Source organism: Myotis yumanensis, unplaced genomic scaffold (assembly GCF_028538775.1).
Source record: "Myotis yumanensis isolate MYYU_CA2020_CCGP unplaced genomic scaffold, mMyoYum1.0.hap1 SCAF_1, whole genome shotgun sequence".
In the NCBI taxonomy this organism is placed as follows: domain Eukaryota; kingdom Metazoa; phylum Chordata; class Mammalia; order Chiroptera; family Vespertilionidae; genus Myotis; species Myotis yumanensis.
The window spans coordinates 225,874,352-225,881,018 of record NW_027223752.1 but is presented as its reverse complement, the minus strand read 5'-3'; the positions used below and the strand labels follow the sequence as shown (position 1 = coordinate 225,881,018).

Below are 6,667 nucleotides of genomic sequence, written 5' to 3'. Positions count from 1 at the left end.
TTGGTTGATTTTTCTTTGTTAAATGGCATTTAAATATATAAAATAAATATCAAAAATAAAAGTCTTTGTTTTACTATGGTTGCAAATATCAAAAAATTTCTATATGTGACACGGCACCAGAGTTAAGCTAGGGTTTTCAAAATGCTGACACGCCGAGCTCAAAAGGTTCGCCATCACTGTCCTACCTCAATTTCCTCCCTTATCCAATGTAATCAAAATAGATTGAGCACCTATATTCATTTATTCACTTATTAACTAGCAATAGAATACCTCAATGAGCCAGAATCTGTGCTACGTTCTGAGGTTAAGAGCAAATAGGACATGATTCTGGTCTCAGGGGCTCACACACATTCCACAAACACACAGACCAAATACTTTTTGTGTGATTCCCAGCCTGGGAGAGAGGGCCCTGTAGATAGCTCTCATTCCTGGCTTCACCGAAGTCGCCAAGTGGGGGCTCTGGCTTGGTCAACTGCCAATTGCCATGGTAGAAGGGAGACCCCACCTCCACGAAGAACAGTCAGTTGTGCACTTAGGATCCAACACCCTCTGGGGGAGAAGGCGTGGGCAGAAGGATGAGGCAGACATGGCCTTCCCCCCAAGATGCTTGCAGGGATTCAGGCGCAGACCCGGGGCTCTTGGCTTAGGCGGATGGTTGCTTTAGAAACCTGCAAGTGCATAGAGGGCAGCAGAGGTGGCCATGAGCAGAAGGATGGGCGACAGCCAAAGGGCTGTGGATCAGAGGCTCTCTTCTGGCCTGGCCCCTCTGCACCTGAGGAGGTGGGAAGGGAGGTGATTCACCTGATGAGAAGAGCAGGGATGGTCCCAACGTTCCTCAGTGCTATGAGGGGACAGAGGGATATGCCGGCGCAAAGCAGCTGTAAGCATGAACTCTGGAGCCACACTGCCCAGCTCTAAATCCAGTTTGTGACACCTGCTGACAAGTATTATATTTATCTTCAGTCTCCTCATCTGTAAAGGCAGAGTCTAACCCCACCTGATGGGGAGTTGTGAAGATTTAATTAATTGACATACACAAAGGGTTTAGAGCAGGGTCTGGCGCAGAGCACGTGCTATGTCAATGTCAGTATTACTACTCCATGTAAATGTTAGTGTTAGTACTCCATGCCACGTCACTACCTTCATTTCCTGGTGGCCACGTTGTAAACATACTTCAAGATGGCCCCAAATCAAGTGGACTTGGAGGTGGAAATTTAATTTGGCAGATGGGTGCAAGTCTGGAAGGCGAGGTGGAGCATCTGAGGCTTTAAAATTGGAGAAATATTTGGATCTTAGTTCTGCTACAAGCCATCTCTGTGATCCTGGCAAGGGCTTACCTTCTCCAGTCCTTAGTTTTCTCATCTATAAAATGGGGATAATGATAGTGTTTACCTGCTATGGTTGTGGTGGGGCTAAATGCAAATCATTCCTTTATTTTTCAGTTACTTATATATTCAATAAACAGATGTGTTCCACTATGCAGCTGTGTTTACAAGACAAGAAACTTGTTTTGCAATTTGAGGGTGGGTCCAAGGCACATCTAAGGTCCTTCTGGGCCTCTGATGAGAAGGCCCAGGCCTCAGTTGCCACAGGAACTTGACCTAATTCTTGCTTCCAAATGGGATGTGCCCCATGTTTCTCGGCTCCAGCCTTCAAAGACTCAGACTCCCTCGACACCCCAACTCAATATCTGTGGACCCTCAGGAACCCCTTCTGGAGAAAAAGCAGCTGTTCCCCTGCTGGGGAGGAGGAAAGGGGCCAGGGGCAGGAGTGTGCAGGAAATTGCTGCCCAGTGCTGGGTGATTACCGCATGTCTGGGTACCACTCGTGCCTGGGCGGTTACCAGGACTACAGGCAGTGAGTGACAGGTCAGATGCACGCCTCCTCATTCAGATGCACCCCTTGCTCCAGATCTGCCTGTTCCCAAGGAGCTTTCAGGGCAAGCTGCCCCGAATGTTTCCATTCAGAACGATGCATCCCCACTCATCTTTGGAAGCTTTTAAACTTCAGGGTGGACAGCGTGGCCCTTGGGAATGTGCTTTCATGCATTGGGAGTTGATTTTGGACAGCAAATATGCCGCAGTCAGTCACAGAGGGAAATAATAACACAACTTCAAAAGAGCAGAGGCCAAAAGAAAGGGTATTATTAATGGAAGGAAATTTTAAAGTCATATTAAACAGCCTCAAGTCTAGTGGAAAAAGCCAGGAAATGGGAACAAAATTAGCATTATTATAGCTTTTCATGGTAACTTACTCTGGGTTTTTATGGTGGCTTAAAAGGGGAGAAAAGAAGGGGGAGCCTAGCTGATAACGATTTCTCCAACCAAATACATTTCCCATCCAAAATGCACCTGCGATAGTGACTGTATTTAAAATGTTTTCTTTTTCTCTCGTTTTGTGGCTGTTTACACCTCACAGTGTTATTGGAGAAAGCAGCATTTTGTTTGGAACAGTAAATAGTAAAGCTCTTTGAGGCCTCTCAGGAAGTGGTGCCACTTAGGGCCAGGAATTATGATTATTAATTTGCATCTTAATATTCCAGGTCTTCCCAGAAGCCCACGCTGCAGACACAGCCTTCCAACTCCGCAGAGGGCCCGCACTGTATATAAATGGGGCTCCGTGGAGGCCAGAGGGCAAGGAGCTTCCATGAAGGGCAAGGTCTTTCCTTCTCTCTTTGCAACAATTCTCTCCTCTGAGGCTGCCCACTTCCCTCTGTTTCAATCACCTCAGCTGAACTAGACCACCCTTGTCTTAGAGCCTCCTCTTCCCATCACTTAAGACACAAGACCACTGATTCCCAGGGTCCCCGGCCATTGTTCTCCATTTGGCTTAAGACGCTCACAATTCCATTCTCCTGACCCTATTACGGGGCACCTGCGTTCACAACCACATACGGTGTGTGCACACGAAACTCACATAATCTTATTAACCAATGTCACCCCAATACATTAAATTTTAAACTAGAGGGAAACAATCTTTGCTTTCATTTGCACCCAAGAAGATGTTAGGAAGCTTAATGAATGTCTTAGACTCCAAAGGTGATTCTGAAAAAATTGGGGCACATTGTTAGAATATTGAGAGGCAAAAATATAAACCTCAACGTGTTCATGCGTCTTCTACCAAGTTAATGGGACCAATGCTGAGCCATTTCTCCCTTTGCTGAGGGAGAAGCCGGATGCTTCTTGTGAGATGATGGAAAACCTAGTTAACCCAACCCGACCCTATACAAGGGTTTCTCTGAACTTGCCCAAGGCCTGATGGTCCCAACTCACCCTCTTGGTCACCCTCTATTAATATATGTAAAGACTTTCAAAGTGACTTCTAAAGCTGTCCTGTTTTGTTTCAAGGCTGCTGACAGCCTCTGACTCCCTTCTCCAGACTGAATTTGTGAATTTACTACACTGCCTTCTGGGGGACTGAGCCAGATCTAGGCCATTTCAGGCTATTCATGCAAATGATTTTAGTGACCCGTAACTTCAGTTCTTCCCAGTACACACCCCATGCTCACACCTCACACACACACCTACCCCAGGCCTTCACCACCACTCTGTGGCTCATTGATGTTTCTCAGGGCAAAACCGATGGGCAGCTGACAAGGGTACTGTTTAATATGTATGAGCAAGAGATTAAGGAGGAGAGTAGACTGAGGTCAGCTGCCTCCATAGGAAGCGCTAATTCAACTCAGAGCACTTGCATACTGTATGATTCCATGTACATAAAACTCTAGAATATGCAGAGTAATATAAAGTGACAGCAGATCAGTAGTTACTTGGGATGGAAGAAAAAGAGGAGTGAGAAGGGGGGATCTCAAAGGAAACTTTTGGGTCATGGATATACTCGCTATCTTGATTGTGATGATGGTTTCATAGATATATACATATATCAACACTTATCCAATTGTGCAGTCTAAATACATACAGTTTGCTGTATATCAATTACACCCTCATAAAACTGTGTCAAGATTACCAGGGAAAAGAAAGGCTCTTTGGGTTGAACTTGGAGTGGTGAGTGTGTAAACCTGAGGCTCCTGGCAGCCGTCCTGACATTGTGAGGAGAAACATGCTTGAGAGTGAAGCCAACACAGAGGAAAGAGAACCAAAAGCAGACCCTCTGCGCGCCTGGATCCAGCTGTGCCTGAAACTGTCCCGTGAATTTTTGCTCCTTGAGACAACACGTGTGTGTGTGTGTGTGTGTGTGTGAGAGAGAGAGAGAGAGAGAGAGAGAGAGAGAGAGAGATTAGTCTGAATCGACTTTTCTCTGTTGCAACTGAAGAGTTCCATGGATACTGTTCATAGTCAGACAGACAGACTGAGAGGTGCTTCTTGGCCGGCACATACCTTAAGGAGGGATTCCTCTGGAGGCAATGGCAGTGAGCAGCGCTGCCTGTCCCAAGGCAGGAAGCAGCCCTGCTCCCCTGGGGTCCCCCAGCCAGAGGCCCAAGGGGAGGCTTCAGCGCTTCACGCTTGTGTGCTGGGCTGTTGCCGGAGTGTCACGGTCAGTTGCGCATCTGCTTTGGAGTATTTTTAGAGGCAAATAGAGTGGTTTGTGAAAAACAAACGCCTGGAACAAATCTTTGAAAAGGAGAGCACCCGTGTGCGGCCCACTGCCAAACTAGGTCAGCCTCAGGCACAACTGCTTGCGACAGTTTGCTCCCGAAGGTGACCGCAGGTGCGGCTCCTGTCCCCACCAATCAGCCATCTGTGGTTTGAGACTCGCAGGCCTGGAAGAGACCTGGGATCCCCGGACTCATGCCCCCACTTCCCTGTTGGTGTACCCCCACCCAACTCAGAACCCAGAGAAGGGAAAATACCCTGAATTCCACCAGGGAACCCTCACGGCTTCTCTGTCAGTAATCCCAGGAGGTGTCCCTTGTCCAGCAGCTACTATTGAAGGGGATAAAACAAGGTTATATGAATCCAGATGAAATACATTTGGTGTGAAGGAAGCTACACAGGACTGAAATCTAGCTCAGGCTTCAGCCCTCCTACCGCCCCAGCCCCCCACCCCCCAGCCCCAAAGGATAGAAAATAGCTTACCCTCCCGCTAAAGTAGTGCCAGGATGGGGATGATAGTACCAAGGGGTCTGCCTCTTGGGAATGTTGACCAAAAGATAACAAGCACATGAAAACATTTTGAAACTTACACAGCAACACGTTATGTTCTACACCTGTGCTGCCCAACACAGTAGCCATCAGCCACAGGTAGCTACTTAACTCTTGAGATATGGCTAATCTACACTGAAATGTGCTCCATGGAAATGCACACTGGCTTTGGAAGGCTTCTGGTATTTTTTTTTAAATAATGCAAATACCACCTTAGTAATTTTTGTATTGATTACCCATTGAAAGGATGCTGTTTGTGATCATTGGGTTAAGTAAAATATATTACTAAAATTAATTTCACCTGTTTCTTTCCCCCCATTTGATGTGACTACTAGCACATTTTAAATTGCCTATGTGACTTGCATTTAAAGCTCGTGTTGTATTTCTATTGCACACCGCCGGTCTAAATTTGAGGGGCGGTGTGTTGGTGTGGAAGTTCCGTGAGTCTGGAGCAAACCTCTGGTCAGGCCAGGGGTGAGGTGGGGCAGCATTGGAAACCAATCTGCTTTGGTTGTTTGGCTGTTGTGTCTCTAATCCCCTGTGGATTGTCTTCCCTTTTCTCATCCTGCCTCCCACCATTCACCTCCCATCGTCCTCCGCAGAAAGAAATGGGCTCAGCGTCCTATGTGCTGGTCACAGGGAAACCGCCGGCAATCTGTATGCAAAGTCTAATCTACTTACATTCACTGGTTTCCTTCCCTCAGTGGAGCTCTCCCGGCTTCTCTCAGTGGAGTAATCTCCAGGACTTCTCAGGAGGGTGATATCTGTGGTCTGCTGTCCAATATCCATGTGCTCTTTCTGGAAGCCACATGTTTTGTCTTTAGCCTGGTTACCACAGAAAGATCCTGAGGCAAGGATTTGGGTATAAGTGATTTTGGGGGGAGGGAACCCCAAAAAGCACTGTGAGGTAGTAGGGACATGACACAGGGAAAGGATGAAAACCAATAAAGGGTGGATGGATAAGACCACTGTGGGAGTGAGGACTCAGCTCCTTGGGGAACTTTGAGACATGGAGTGAATTGCGGGAAGCTACAGCTTGCCAATACTGTCACAAGAGTGCACCAAGGAAGGCGGAAGGCCAATGGACTTTGGGCGTTGGAAGGGCTGACGCTAACCACCAATTGTTAGTGTTGAAATAAGTGGTGGCTCAAGGCAATTCCCTAACCTGATAATCCTTTTACTGTTTACCAAACTTTACCTTTGATATGCCTGTATGCATTGCTAAAGGGCAAATGTGTATTCAATAAATAAAAGGTGGACCAGGCCAGAATTCGGTGTGCCTCTTCAAGAAAGAGGTCTCCACCTGGCCCCCCCAATGTCTTCTACATTCATATTTCTTGTAAACTATTTTCATTTGTGCATCGGCCCCTCCTTCAGATCCTGAACCCCGCCTCGAAGGTCGTGGCAGTGAACCACATACCATAATTGTCCCACTAGGAATTAGCAGGCTAAGCTATTTATTCTCTAACTTCTATTTCTGTTTTTTATATTGACAGTCAGTTTGGAGGTGTTAACTCTCTGGTGTTTCCAGATTATTGAGTATACTCATAGGGACAGAGAATTCC

At 46.8% G+C, this 6,667-nt stretch overlaps 1 protein-coding gene across 1 annotated transcript in view; it reads right to left on the bottom strand.

The window, feature by feature from the left end:
- Positions 1-5,878: 5,878 nt before the first annotated feature.
- The window catches only part of LGI2 (leucine rich repeat LGI family member 2), a 39,939-nt gene continuing 39,150 nt past the window's right edge, over positions 5,879-6,667 (bottom strand). The window contains exon 10 of the transcript XR_011468900.1: positions 5,879-5,927. The gene's annotated coding sequence lies outside the window, so the exon portion shown is untranslated. The remainder of the gene's footprint in view (positions 5,928-6,667) is intronic.